Source organism: Tupaia chinensis, unplaced genomic scaffold (assembly GCF_000334495.1).
Source record: "Tupaia chinensis unplaced genomic scaffold, TupChi_1.0 Scaffold000121_1, whole genome shotgun sequence".
Lineage (NCBI taxonomy): Eukaryota > Metazoa > Chordata > Mammalia > Scandentia > Tupaiidae > Tupaia > Tupaia belangeri.
The window spans coordinates 652,125-667,551 of record NW_006159588.1 but is presented as its reverse complement, the minus strand read 5'-3'; the positions used below and the strand labels follow the sequence as shown (position 1 = coordinate 667,551).

Here is a 15,427-nt window from a genome sequence, read left to right as displayed (position 1 = left end):
CCAATCTTTGCTTTCACAAGGGATTATGGCTCAGTAAGTATGAATGTTGGAGGTTCTTATGGATATAAAGAACAGACATTCACTCAGGTCTAGTGATCTTCCAGTAGGGATAATAGGATGAAAAACTCAACCATATAGCTGTTCCTCATGGAAATAATTTAGTAGGCAAGAGGAAGGTTCTTCACATGGTCTGTTTATCTTGTTGAGCCCTTGCCCTTCATTCATGAACCTTTAACTTTTTCTGTCACTGTAATCACTTCCCTCACCTTTCTTCTGGGGTCTCTGCTGCTGGATGGTCTCTGCGACCAGACTTCATCATGTGATATTTTTTCAGTTTCTTTTTCCAGTACCACCGACTGTCTCTCCAAATGTCCAGACTGAAATCATCATTAAAGGTAAGTGTGTAAGGAAGGCATTGATTTGTCTCTTTTATTTATTAATCTATCTCTAATTCTCTAATACTTGAAAGAATGATACTACTGCTTCATAAACACTTAAAAATACTTCTTGGGACAAATTACTTAGTACCTTAGTTTTCTTTTAAAATAGAAATAATAATAGTAGCTAATTTACATGGGTACTATGGTAATTCAATGAATTAATATTTGTAAAAAAAAACAAGATTAGTATTTGGCACAGAGCATGTTCAATAGAAGTTTTGTTAAGTAAGATTTTTGGAAAGTTTATTCATTTCTTCCATGACTGAAAGAATCAGAAAGAGAGAGTTATTCCCAACAGAGTTCTCACGTCACAATTTATCCCATCTCAGCCAACCAGATTATGGCACACATATATTCAACTGGCTCATGAACCCAGGACCTTTCCCATGTGGGTCTAGTTTTGTTAACTCTGTATCACTGCCTGGACCATTATTAAATAAGATTAAAAAAAAAAAAAACTGTCTATATGTTATTGATGTTTAATATATATTTGTTGAATAAATTAAACAAATTTGCAGGGCCAGCAGGCAGCATGGTGGTTATGGTGTTAGATTACTGCATGGTCAACTATGGTTCAAGTCCTGGACATAGTGGCTTGAAGTGTGTGTATTGGTGTATGTGCCCAAAATTCTTTTTTTTTCCAATTTATTTATTTGCATTCATTCACTGTACATCATTACAGCATACAAAATGAGATTTTCCATCCAGAGTACACTGTATATTGTCTCAATCAAGCACATCAACAAACATGTTATTGTCAGCAAATGATCTTCCATTTCTTGTTTTCTGTATGTTTTGCTTTTTCCCCCCCCATCCTTGATTCCCTATCTTTTACTCTCTGCCATCTCCCACTCTCCTCCCACACTGTCTCTGGTATCTTTGTTTGCTTTCTATATTGTTTTCTCTCCACATTTTGTTGAATCACCGAAGACCCTAATCAATCCAAATACCCTCATAGCAAACACAGGTGACACACACATTTCCATGAACACAGGTCTAACTTCACGCATCCTATAAAGTGGCACCTAGCTGTATGTGCCCAAAATTCTGAGAGGAGAATGGAAGAGAGGGGATTGCAGCATGGCCATTCCCCCTGGGGGTGATTTCTCACTTTCCCTTTCTCTGTCTCTTTGCAGTGAATGCATGTGCCCTATGGCACAAACAAAGAAACACAAACATTAAATAAACTTCTTGAGGAATCAAATTGGCTTACTTTATACCCTTTCCCTATTTGAGAACTCTTTTTTCAGGCCATCTCACATTCTCTTTTACCCTCTATTGATTACCCTAGGATCAGGTTTCCACTTCAAGCCATTCGTTGCGCTAGAGGTTTGGGGTCTTGTTTTACCAATAAATTGACTTATGTAGAAGGCAAACCTTGAAAGAGGGCTCTGGAAGTGGTAGGTCCCCTGGGAAATTACATTTTATTCGAAATCATCCTTCCTGTTCAAGGCTGAGTTACTGTTCATAAACTCATTCACCTGACTCTTAGGGCATTTTTTTCCCTAGAGAGTTCTCTATCTTCCTTGCTAAGGTTTGTATGGTGTCCTGTCTTACTGGTTCTCCAAACAGGCTGTCTTTTCTTACTCTTGATGGTAAATGAAACACTGAAATTCTTGTTACAAGGCTCTATTCTCTTTCTCTCTATCATTCTTTGACCCGATGCAGCTCAGGGACCTTCAGGTTGTAGAAAAGAGGCCTCCTCCACTGTGTACTACTGTGCATTCATAAGCATATGCCTGCATTTAGATGCCAAGGTGCTCCCTCTCTGGCCTAAAGGTATTTGGTTCTATATTTGCCAGCTAGGAGGTCACCTGAGAGTCTGGGATAACATTCCTGGGGCCGCCCATCAGAGATTAAGCAGAGCTCTTTATTATTCTTTTGCTCTGGCTCCTAAGAGAGCTAAGTTCCACAAGAGGTCCTGAGCTATCAGGAAGGACGTTTTTCAATTTAATTTTTTTTCAGTAAGTTGATTCCCTGCAGTCCCACAAGCAGAAATGGAGCCATGGAGGGAACTGGCAAGGGAGTCTCCATTATGTGAGTGGGCAGAGTCAAGTAATGAGGGCAGAAGTGAGGTCTGAGGGGGCCCTAAGAAGGAGTGGAAGGGAAGAAGCTATTAGCTTAGACTGTGGCAGGCTGGGATGGCTGCTGTCTGGACAGCTAAATTGTTACATTCTGGGAACTGCCTCTTATCCATGCCTTGAAGCCGAGGGACCCCTCTAGACCACTTCCAGACCTTTTAGGGCAGTAGCTCTCAATCAAGCTACATGCCAGTATCACCTAGGGAGCTATTGGAAAAATGGAGATTTTTGGTCTCCACTCAAGACCTTATAAATCAGAATCTCTTAGAATTGGGGTCCAGGGATCTTAGAATTCTTTAATCTTCCACAGATGGCCCAAATGCTGTCGTAAGCCGTACTGGGCACTATGTGGTAAGTGAATTCAATCCCATTGGGCTGAATACCATTCTAGGTAACTTATATAAATAAATAGTGCCATTTAAAGAAAGCAGAAATTGAAAGAAAAGCAAAGCACCAACTTTAGCATTCAAAGACTTGGATTTGAGCCTTATCTATGCCTAAATTTGACTACTCTGGATAATTCATTAAACTTATGTGAGCTCTAGTTTCTTCATTTGTAAAACAGGATAGTAACACATACAAAGAAGTAGAAAAATTGTTGAAAACTTGTTCAAGTAAAAATGAAATGATGCCATCCCAGTGACTCAGGAATTGGTGATTCCACTTTTGTCTGGAAGTGGGGGTTAGGGTAGAACTGAGATTAGGAGATTTGTTCAAAAATTATTGAGGGAGATCCCTGATTCCTTTATTAGGAAAGCTGCCTCTGAGGTAAGATTGGAAGTGTGGTTTCTGAAACAGGTAAGACAGAGAACTCTGGGCTAGCGGACAGCAGGCAGCATTGAGACCAAAACCACATTGGACACTGGGTATTAAAGGAAAGTTTATAAATTCACTGAAACTTTCTGCCCTATTCATTAACTTCATTTCCAAAATGCTGGTAACTAGGTTTATATTCTATAGACAGAAACATGGACTCTAGCTTATGAGAAAAAAATCTTAAATTGCTCACATTAGAAAATTGTCCAAGATCAGCCAGGTGGTGTGGTGGTTGACAACTCTATCCTACATTGTTAACTGTATAGTTTGACTACCAGACCTAGTGGCTTGAAAAACATGCCAAATACATGTGCATGTATGACAAAAATCCTGAGAGGGGAAGGATAGAGAAGGGACTGAGGCATGATAATCCCCCAGTGGAGAGGGTGCTTTCTCACTTTCCCTCTCTCTCTCTGTCCTCTCCAGTGAGCACATGTGCCCTAAAACAAAAAGAAAAGAAAAACTAAAACTGCCCCAATAAAATATCCAAAATAGCTTGCCCAACAGGAAAGCCTAGAATTGACAGTCTCTTTTCATTGAATTTCCTCATTGCTTTTCTGTGAGAGATCACCAGATATTTGAGAAGAACATCTAATATGGAAAGCAGAAATAGAATAAAACAAACAAGAAAACTCAATGAGAAAAAACTGATTTTACTTAAAAACAGGGAAACTAAAATATCAAAACAATTTACTATTAGTACCTTCAAGAAAATAAGAGAGAATATTACACCCATAAAATACGATAAAATGACTCAAAAAGGAACATTCAGAGAACCTGAAAAGAATCTCTGGAATTTAATATAAAGTTAACTAAGTCTCTGAAAAACAGAGCAATACAAAAGACAAAAGTAAAGAGAAACAAATAGATTAAAGATTGAGTCTTAGAGGGTAACCATGCAAATAATTGGAGTTCTAGAAAGAGAAAACATAGGCAATGAAATAACCAGTAAAATAATTTAAGAAAATTTTCTGAGACATAAGGGACAGAAATTTTAAATTGTAAAGATCCGCTGAGTGTCATCATTTTGAAATTTCAGAATTGTGGGTATGAAAATTAAGGGCTCCCACAAGGTCCCAGGTTTTAGTAAGAGAACCTGTTATTGGAATAGGCATAAAACTTCTCAACAGCAGTAATGGAACCTACTCAAGAGAAGACAAGGGAATAAAGAGGAAAAATAATTCTCCGACCTTGAATTCTTTATCCACCCAAACTATCAATTTAGTTTGAGATAGAAAGATATTTTATAGACTTATAAAGACTTCAGTAATTTTTCTCTCCTATGCCCTTTCTATAGAAGTTACTGGAGAATATACTTTCCTGAAATGAGATAATAACCCCCAAAAAGAAGACATATAATCTAGTTATTCATAGTTTGCTTCTTCAGAGCTCTTCCCCATACTTCAGGAGACTGATCTCTGTGACTACCTTACCTGCTGGTTGATTCGCCATGGGGTTTAACCCAGAGATCCTGGCAAGAGATAAGCAGGAAAAAACTGATTTGTAGCATTTTTCTCCCCATGATTTCTCTCTTTTGGGCCTCCTGCTGGGTGACCCCTCTTCCATGTCTAAGCTCTTACCAGGTTCAAATAACAACTCCCTCCTTTTGCACTTGTAGCTTTTTACTGCTGCTGTGTAGCAGGACTAGAGATCAACCAGTTCATATACAAGCACTGCTTCCAGAGAGATTTCATGTAGAAGATAAAAACAACAGAATACTTACCTTACCTGAAAAGAGAGATGGAAAACTGCAGGGCAGAGTTGGGGTCAAATTAGTATTAAGAACATAAAAATCAAGCAAATGAAAAGACAATAAAAATAAGACATTCAAGAATGACCGAAAAGTTATGCTAGAAAGGAAAAGTAATTATAACACAGGGCTCGGTTATAGCACTTAGATGTAATAATACTGTAAAAGGATAGTCATCTGATCAAAATCACAAGACTCACTGGAAAGAGAGGGAGATGAGAAGTGGCGAGTTTATTAGAGAGCTTGTGATCATCGTGAGAGCAAACACGATTTACATCCTCATCTTCCAAAATGGGCAGTCAGTAAGAACTCACAAAACTGAAAACAAGTATCAGAGTATAATAAAAAGGCAGAGATAGTCTATAAGAAGGTTTATTGAAATAGTACTAAAAGGATCAACCAAAAACGTAAAAATAATTTCCGATGGAGAAAGGGATGGAGAGATGTTGGTGTTTTTGTTTGTTTGATAAGTCATGTTAGAACTATTGTCTTACACTATGGTTACGTGTATATTTGACAAAAATAAAATCGATTTTTCTTTATAAAGGGGGAAATGCAACTAAGTTATCAATTCTCTATTATTCCCACCTCAAATGTTCAAACTCCTTAAACCCCCAAGCTGCTCTTCCAGAAGAAAAGAACACAAGGTAAAATGATCTAGGAACAAGTTGGCAAGGAGAATGGGAAAGCTTTGTGTGTGTACCACTCTGCCAGATGGCTGAAGACCTGCCAGTGACAGAGAGGCAGCAGGTGGAACCTGCACCCAAGGAAGCTCAAAGCAAAATAAGCAAAGGACCTGAGCAGGACAGGCTGAACTGTTCTAGACAACATGTGGTAACCCTAGAGGAAGAAGCACAGGATTATACAGGAAGGTACGTTTCTTTAGCAAGGCTTCAAATCTGCTGCCAAGCTCTTGGCAGCTAAAAACCAAAACTGGGGCATGAACTGTTACATAATCCTCTTGATCAGAGAGAATTATGGAATGTTTCTCAAGGGAGGAGGAAGAGCTTTTCTTAGCAGTAAATTTTCAAAGACATAACTTATGTGGGGCTTTCATAGGAAACCGTCAGTGATGCAGATGAGAAGGCCTCCACTAATTTTGCTACAGCATGTATAGGGATGCATTTCCTGTGGCTTCTTTGACAAGACCTTTCAAGGGTTAACACAAGAGCTAGTCGCCTGGGTGTGGAGCATGATGAGAGAAGAGCGCAGGGATGTCCAGCTATGGGCTTGATTAAATATCCAAGACAGGGAATAATAAAAATCTGAGAAACACAGAGACTGATGTGATTGGCAAAATAAAGTGGATCTCAAGAGGAGTTTAAAACTAGAAAAGCGAAGCAGGTAAGTGAGAGAAGCATTCTGTGGGTGTGAGAATAAGGAGGGTGCTTCAAGGCTGCCACGAGAAGTCCTGACTGAAGATTCAGGCAGCAAGAGTTCCATTTCCCCAGGGACTGAGAAGGGGCAGGAGAGCCACAGCTACCTCAAACTAGCTGCTGAAGGCTGAGGCTGCCAACTTGGCAATGAAGCAGAGAGAGCAGGATATTCTGAGTCAGATGATAAAGCAGGGGTGGCCTAATTGTGCCCTGTGTCCCTTCTCAGTGTATGGTTAGACCCAGAACATTCTAAACTTGGCAGAAAAGTCATTGTGCCTTTGATTTGCTTGTACTTCAAAAGGGAACTTGAGAAGAATAGAAAGCCACCTGGATTCACTAATGTGAGAAGTGCTTTGGAAGCTAAGAGGAGGAGAAGTTTTATCCCAGTTTGGAGATAAGATGGACCTCCTAAAGGAGGTGGCTTTGGGATTCAGGCGTGAGTGATTGGGAGGATAACATCAGTGAGAACAGTCAGCCAACACTGGCTCAGGGACAAGAGAGAGAACAGAGTAGGGGTAGTGATCATGGGGCCAGGGTGTCAGCTATTTGAAGGAAGTAGATAGAGATGAAGATTAAAAGCTAGATCAGGACATGCAAATTGGGTGTTGAATGCAGGTCAGAAAGGCAGCAGGGCTTGCAGTGGCTGGCACCAGCTGTCACAGGCAGTGGTGGGACCACAGCGCGGAAGGTAGGGCAGGTAGGACGGTAGTTGTGGAATGTGTGTTAGGGATGTTACTTCTCTCTCCTTCTGACCATCAATTCCATTTTTATTGTTCAGCCCAGCCAGACTGGAATCTCTTTAACAACTGCTAACATTATTTGAACTCATGTGAATCTTGATACTGCTGAGTGTTTTGCATTTCTTCTTCTTCTTCTTCCTAGAGGGTACATGCACTCTTTGATAGAAAGACAAAGATAGAGACACAGAGGGAGAGAAAGTGAGAAAGCACTTCCTTCTCATACCACAATCCTTTCTCCACTTTTTCTTTCAAGATTTTTGGTACATACACACACATGCCTGGTACATTTTTCAAGCTGCTGGGCCCAGGAATTGAATTGCGCAGTCCACCACGTGGGATCCAGTCATCCTAACTACATACCACCAGCTGGTTTTGCATTTCATATCTTTAGACAATGAAGCAGGAACTGTTTAATTTTAATTTTATATCAAGTGAAGACTGATAAAAGTTCCATGTTGAGATCAGCAGATGGCATAATGGTTACATTGCTGGACTCCCACATAGTCAGCTGTGGTTCAAGTCCCAGACCTGGCAGCTTAAAATTCATGCTGAGTGTATGTGCCCAAAATCCCTAGAGTAGAATGGAGGAGAAAGGATTGCAGTGTGGCCATTCCCCTGGGGGATGATTTCTTGCTTTCTGTCTCTCTGTCTCTCCAGCGAGTGCATGTGCCCTATAGCAAAAATCTCTCTAAAAAAAAACATGGCATGTTTTGCTCAAAGCCACCCAGTCAAACGGTGGAACTGTGTTCAAGTCTCAGACCTATGTGCTTGTCTATTAGCCATTAGTATCCTCCTTAAAGAGCCAGAGCTTTCGCTTAGTATCCTAACTGGATCCAGGGATCAGTGCAGAGGAGTGCACAAAAGACTCCTCTTGTCCTCCTGACTGCTGCCAGCACATCTCCAGAGTAAGGTGGAGAGGTCAGCCTGGCTCAGGTAGAGGGGCTACTTCCCTGTAGATGGGTGGGGGCTCAGCTGTTGGAGTTGCAGCAGTACCTGTCTCAGCTGTTCTCTCTGCCTCCTCCTGAGCCCAGGGAACTCACCCAGGTGCACTTGAAGTCCTGCTGTTAGGGTGGAAGGTTCCAAGAGGGCAGATTGGTGGCTGCCTTCCTCCTGATGTGCCTGAGGGAAGCACAGTCCTGCTCTTCCCTGTCAGACATCTAGTTAGAGCAGGGAATGGGCTTGCTAGTGTACTTTAACTCTTTAAAAGGATTGCCCCTAGGGGCTGTGGTCTCTGAAGCTCTGAGTTTGTACCTGCTGAGGTTTCTGGCATGGCCAAGGCTATCTGTCAATGGAGAACCAAGGGTGTTGCCAGTAGAGACATTAACATTAGCTGTCCAGCTCTCAGTTCCTGGGTCAGAGTAGGGGAGAGAGGCACTGATGGGGATTCTTCATGCCAATTCCTACTCTGCTGCAAGAAGCCTGGCCCCAGGACCAGCCTTTCCAGTCAGAGAGCATGCATTTAGGCAGGATTTGCGCTACCTCCCATCGCAGTGTCTACAGTTTTATTACTGGAAATCTATGTCCTTTTTGCCTTTGGAATATCCTATCAAGATGCAGACCTCCCTGGCAAATACTGTATTTTTAACTACTCATTACTTGACTTCTCAGCTAGGAATATAGGTGGTAACTATGGGAAACGTAGAGTAAGACTTTAAGGAAATGGGATGGAGGAGAGTTGGAGTTTCTGGGCACCTAACAGCAACAGTTGTGGGAGAGAGACATTAAAGAATTTCTACATAACCATGTTAGTAAGGATGACTAGAACTTAAATAAAAGAAAATGGGTACATTAAAAAAAAAATTGTGAAGCCAGAGATAGGTAGGGAACTCATTCATCTATCCATCCTTCAAACTTATAACAAGATCTACTTTGTGCCAGGCTTTGGGCCAACTTCTGGAGGAGTTACTTAGGCCCCTCAGACATGATCTCTTCTCCCATGATCCCTTCTTCTACTCTGGTGGAATTAGGGAAGACAAGATGAGATATACGTAAATGATCTCCGAACAGGATAGCATTAAGGCTTGTGAGACAGTGACAGATAAAGAACTGTAGGAGTTCTGAGGTGAACAAGCCCAGGATATTGGGGGAAGCTTCCTGGAGAAAGTGGCTTATGAGCCAGGCACTTAAGAAGGGTCAGGATTCCAGCACACAAGGTTAAGGAAGAGCATATGAACACAGAATGGTCATAAGGAAAGGAAAGGAGACAGGAAGTTGCTATGTGCATTAGGGGGTTAGGAAGTGGCCTGTGTGTCTTCACAGGGTTGTGAAGGAGAGGTTGGAGGTACAGATGGAAGGGCTCTGGTCTTGCTCTAAGGAACCTGTGGCCTCTGGCTCAGATGGACTCTGTTCCCAGGAACACAGTTTGGCTATGTGTGGCTATCCTTGGGAATCTTGGGAAGAGCTAGTGATAGTAGACTGGTTTTTGTGAGTGTGATAGAAAGGGAGAAAGAAGGGTGTTTTACAATTAGACCCAAGTGGAATTCTTTCATTTCTTTTTTATTATTATTATTACTTCAACTTTGCTAAGAAAATTTAAAACAAGCTACTTGGTTTTCTGTGCCTTCATTTTATTTTTAATATCTAAAAATCTGTTTCTTAATGGAAAACAATATAACTAGAACTAAAATGTTCTCAAACTCTGGGGCTGGAGACTATGCTTCCATGGTACTCTCCAAAAAAAAAATTTTTTTAAAAGCTCTTCTGAGTTCCAGAGGGGGCAAAATTAGGTTCTATTTCAATGCAATTTCTATTTCAGAATAAGCACACCCTTCTGGATAATAGAGGCCAAGGTTGAAGGAAGTGACGTGATTAGCAGGGGACCAAGTGATTCTTCCCATTCATGAGCAGGGTCCTGAATGTTTCACAGGGTTCCAATCTCAGAGGGAGGATTAAGCCTGGTCGTGGGCAGCCCCACATGGATTGGCTCAGATGATACAGAATTCACTAGCTTTTCATTCTTTGTAATAGTAAAATAATTGGAAATAACAGAGATGTCCAATGAAAGGATTTATTCACTATATTATGAAAGATGTATGCTTTGAAATTCTGTGAGACTGTGGTATTCATCTAAGTTTATTTATGAAAGAATATGATCATAACAGTCAATTAAAAAGTAGATTTAAAAGTAATATGTATCTAAAAACTATTATGAGTAATCAATATGCTCTCTTTTATTATAATTAGTCCATTATCCTGGTAAAAGACCTGTCACACAACTGGTTCATAAGATCCTATTCATTCCACTTCCTGTAGGGCATGATCCCCGAAGCACTGTACTCTTTTTTTTTTTTTTTTTAAAGTTTTTTTTTGTTTTTCTCATAGGGCACATGTACTTACCATAGAAAGGCAGTGAGAAGGAAAGTGAGAAATCACAACCCTCCACCCAGGGAGGATGGCCACCCCACAATCCCTTTTTCTCCATTGTTCTGGGATTTGGGGCTTACACACATATGTGTCTTGCATGATTTACAAGCCACCAGGTCTGGGACTTGAACCACAGTCGGTCAGGTGGGAGTCCAGCACCTTAACCACCATGCTACCTGCTGGCCCCAGCTCTGTCCTCTTTTAATCATATCATTTTCCCTTTCTCTTCTAGGCTGTTAAAAACGTGCCATAAGATGACTCATGGAAAACACTAAAATAAAATATCAGATTTTCCTTGGCTCCCATCTCCTGCCAGTTTCCATGTCATTTCTGCCTTTTTCCACAGCAAATATTTTTGAAGCAGTTGTTTATATTTGCCTCTACTCTGTCTTCTCTTATTCTCTCTTAAGTTCACTTCAGTCATTTTTTTTCCCTACTGCTCCACCAGAACAACATTTGTGGTCATCAATGCCAGATTCACCTCTACTTAGCCAGTCAGACAGTCACTTTCCTCTCCTTGTACTTAATCTTTCAGCTGCCTTTGTCACACTTGGTCATTCTCTCCTGCTTGTAACACTTTCTTTGTTTGGCTTCTGGAATTAAACTCTCCTGGCTTCCCTCTTACCTCTTTGGTATTCTTTTTTAGAAGATGCTGCTTGATTCTCCTCATTTTCCTTATTTTTTAATGTTGCTTGGATCCAAGGCTTAGTTCCTGGGCTGCTTCTCTCTTTTTATACTTTCTACAGGTGATCTCCTTTAGTCCATGGTTTTATTTATTTAATTTTTTTTTGGAGAGGTTTTTGCTACATGGCACATGCACTCTCCAGAGAGACAGAGAGACAGAAAGTGAGAAATCACCCCCAGGGGAGATGGCCATGCTGCAATCCCTTCTCCATTCTCCTCTCGGAATCTCAGGCACACAGGCACACGTGCTCAGCGTGAGTCTAAGCTACTGGGTCCAGGACTTGAACCGTGGTCTATTACATGGAAGTTCAATGACATAGCCAATGCTAACTGCTGGTCCCAGTCCATGGTTTTAAATACCATCTACTCAATGCTAATTCCAGAATGATATCTTTAGTCTCTACTTGCATGCCTAATAACCATCTTGAACTTAAGTTTACAAAGGTTTCCCGTGACCTGCCCCTCCTCAGCTCTATATCTCATAAAACACTATCTATCTGCTTGGGTCATCTCAACTCCTTGGTGTCTTTTGCATCAGCAAGTCCTGCTGGTACTATCTGAAATCTGCTCTGTCAGCAGTGCTCTAAAACATTCCCTGACTGTGACTACTTTTTATCATTCTAGAGCTCTCAGCCTAGTCTTAGCTACCAAAATACCACTGTCTTTCTAATTCTGCCTGGTCTCACTGCCTCCTCACTGTGTTCTCTACATAGCAGCCAGATTCATCCCTAAGACATTCATCACTGCTTTCAACTCTCCAGTGGCTTCCGTCACACAACATAAAATCCAAAGTCCTTATCATACCACAAAGTCCTCTATTCTGGTCCCTATTATTTCTCTGACCTGAGTCCTAGTCTTTTCTCTTGTATACCACCCTCCACCCATGCCAGCCCCTTTGCAGTTCCTTGGTCATGCCCAAAACATTCCTGCCTTGGGATTACTGCATTTACAATGCCTTCTGCTTAAAGACTTTTCTCTCAGATTCTTGCTGAGCTTGCTCTCTCAGTTTCTTTAAGCCACGCTCAAATATTCCTTAATCAAAGAAGTATTTCTGACCTCCTGTTCATGAAACAACAGTCCTTGGGAACCAGCAGTTAGCGTAATGGCTATGTCGCTGGACTCCCACGTAGTCGACCGCGGTTCGCATCCTGGACCTGGTGGCTTAAAACTCACGCCGGGCGCGTATGCATGTGTGCCCAAGAACCCGAGAGGAGAATGGAGGAGAAGGGATTGCAGCGTGACCATCCCCCCTGGGGGTTGATTTCTTGCTTTCTGTCTCTATGTCTCTCTGTCTGGCGAGCGCACGCGCCCTATAGCAAAAATCTCTCCAAAAAAAAAAAAAAAGAAAAAGTAAATAAGAAAAAGTAAATGAAACAGCAGTCCTCCTTAGACTACATCGTTTCTTCTATTATTACCCATTGTGTGGTACAGGTTATGTACTACCCAACTCCTGAAGCTGTTATTCACAATAACCATGGTGTAATTAGCTTCCCCTGAGGTTGTGTGGTGCACAATTTCCATATCTGTTCATGGCTAACACACATTAGAGTTTAACTTTACTCATGTATTTGTTTATTTTCCGACTCCCCACTAGAATGTGAGCTCTTTAAGGATGGGAATTGAAGTACCTTAGGATGTAGAACAGTACCAACAACACAATAGATATTGAAAAATTATTTAAAGTGTGAATGAATATGTACTTGTATATGTATATTTCTGTAGATGCATGGAGAAAAATATCGAAAAAGAAATAGCAGGTGTTGATATTGATCAAATCTGGGAAATAGAATTTTGTGTATTTTCTGTCTTTTTTACCCTTTGCTCTTGGCATGGATATTTTAATCTTAAGGGCATATTATTTGTACAAAGACAAAAGCACTTTGGAGTCAGACAAACCTCAAATTAAATAATGGTGCTTCTCTTTACTTATATAACTTTGGGAAAATGTATTGCCATTGCTGTGTCACTTTAAAAATGAACATACTGAGGACCAGCAGTTAGTGTAATGACTATGTCACTGGATTCCCATGTAGTCAACTGCAGTTCAAGTCCCAGATCAGTGGCTTAAACTCATGCTGGGCATGTGTGCGTGCATGCCCAAGATTCTGAGAGGAAAATGGAGGAGAAGAGATTGTGGCGTGGCCATCCCCCGGGGTGGGGGGTGATTTCTCATTTTCTATCTCTCTGTCTCTTTCTATCTTTCTGGCAAGTCCATGTGCCTGATAGCAAGAAAACTCTTTTAAAAAATGGAGATGTTGTCTAATTCATTGGACTATTTTAGTATTAAATGACGAGTATGTAAATGGTTGGGATGATACCTGCTTGAGAATAAGCCTTTAGTAAATAGCACTCCCTGTCCTCTTCTTCTTCTTTCTTTCTTTATTTATTTTTGATGAAGTACTGAGATGTAAATAAAAGCCTCCAGGACTTGTGGGATGAACTGGTCTATGCTGACCATGTGATGTCAGGTCAGTCCATAGCATGATGGTTAAGGTGGCTAGATCTCACATGGCCAACTGAGTGGGTAAAGTCCCAGACTTAGTGGCTTGAAAAACACACTGGGAACATGTGCATGTATGCCCAATGTCACACTGGGAACATGTGCATGCATGCCCAAAGACTTGAAAGGAGGGAGAAATGGAGGAGAAAGGACTGTGGTATGACCATCCCCCATTGTAGGGTGCTTTCCTCTCATTCTGTCACTCTCTGGCAAATACAAATGCCCTTTTGAGGGAGGGGTATCTGATGTCCTTCCCTGATGACAGAGGAAATCCCTGGGCTGGAGTGTTGCTCAAGATGGCACACTGTGGTGAATTAGTGAGGAAGAAGCCAGGCCAATGCCATTCACATCTTACTGGAGACTCATTATTAATGTAATTGGTATCTTTTATGACTTCTAAACCCTTTCCTGTTTTCTTGTGATTTATGCAGGAAAATGGGCTGAGTGGGCAAGAAGAGAAAGGAGATATCCTTTTCTCTATTCACTAGGCCTCAGAGTAGAGGAAAGCCAGATGACTGAAGCCTCTGGAAGCAAACAGAACGGCATCTCTAGGATCTACTGGAAGGCAGAAAAGCTGCAGTGAGCCTGTCAGAAGCCCAGTGTGTCCGCCTGGGCCCATTGTCCAGAGCCAGGAGTACTTCCTTACCTTGACCTAGAGACTTGGGAGGCCCTAAAACAGAACAAGCTTTAATTGCATCATGCCACAAACAGCAGAGGATGGATTTGCTAATCATAGATTGAGGTGATATCTATTTTGGTCAGAAGCCATGTTCTTGTCTATCACAATGATCTACTTCATGCTCACTTGCTGGCTCTCCAGAGAGCCCACCAGGGAATGCTTTGGCCAAGTGGCTCAGTTGTTAATCCTGGCAATACTCCTGGCCGGAATCCTCCTACCTTCCTACCATGGGAAGCTCAGTTATATTAACTGAGATTGAATCCTGAAGGGCCTACTTCTCTCTCCTTTAAAACTGAAATGAGCCTCAAGCAGGCTGCTCCCTTCCCATATCCTCTGACCTATCCTCATTCCTATAGGATTTCCAGAGTTATTCCAAACTCCTTTAAAACTGAAATGAGCCTCAAGCAGGTTGCTCCCTTCCCATATCCTCTGACCTATTCTCATTCCTATAGGATTTCCAGATTATTCCAAGCAGAAAACACCCTAAGCCGTCAAAGTAACAACACAGATGGTCAGTGGCCAAAGATCTTTAATTAGGCAAGTGTCTTTAAATCCAACAGATACCTCTTCCCAAAACTTGAACCCCAGTGTCTCTCCCTAGACGTCATCAAAGGCACATAAATAAGTCTTTTTGGTTTACCTAGAGGCTCCCTGAGGGATCCTGTCCCTCAGTCTTTTGAATTCTCTTTCTGAAGAAAAGGGCAGAGGACAAATAAATAAGTTTGCTCTTCCTTGGTCTCCAAGCTGGCTTTACCTAAAATGCTAACATGGGGTCCATCATATTCATGCTTTTTTTTTTTTTTTACTTAAATTGCCCTACCCTGTACCATATTTCTTTTTTCTTTTCTTTTTTTCTTTCTCTTTTTTTTTTAAGACTTTGCCATAGAGCATGTGTGCTCACTAGAGAAAGAGAGAGACAGTGAGATGGAAAGTGAGAAATACCCCCCCACACACATACACACACCATCACCAGGAGCCATGGCCACACTTGCAGTCTC

General features: G+C 41.4%; 1 long non-coding RNA gene across 1 annotated transcript; it reads left to right on the top strand.

Moving 5' to 3' along the window:
• The first annotated feature begins 333 nt into the window (after window positions 1-333).
• Window positions 334-14,453, top strand: LOC102488045 (uncharacterized). Its single transcript, XR_333978.1, has 3 exons — window positions 334-395; window positions 5,707-5,959; window positions 14,182-14,453. It is a non-coding gene; the product is annotated as an uncharacterized LOC102488045 (long non-coding RNA).
• Window positions 14,454-15,427: the final 974 nt, after the last annotated feature.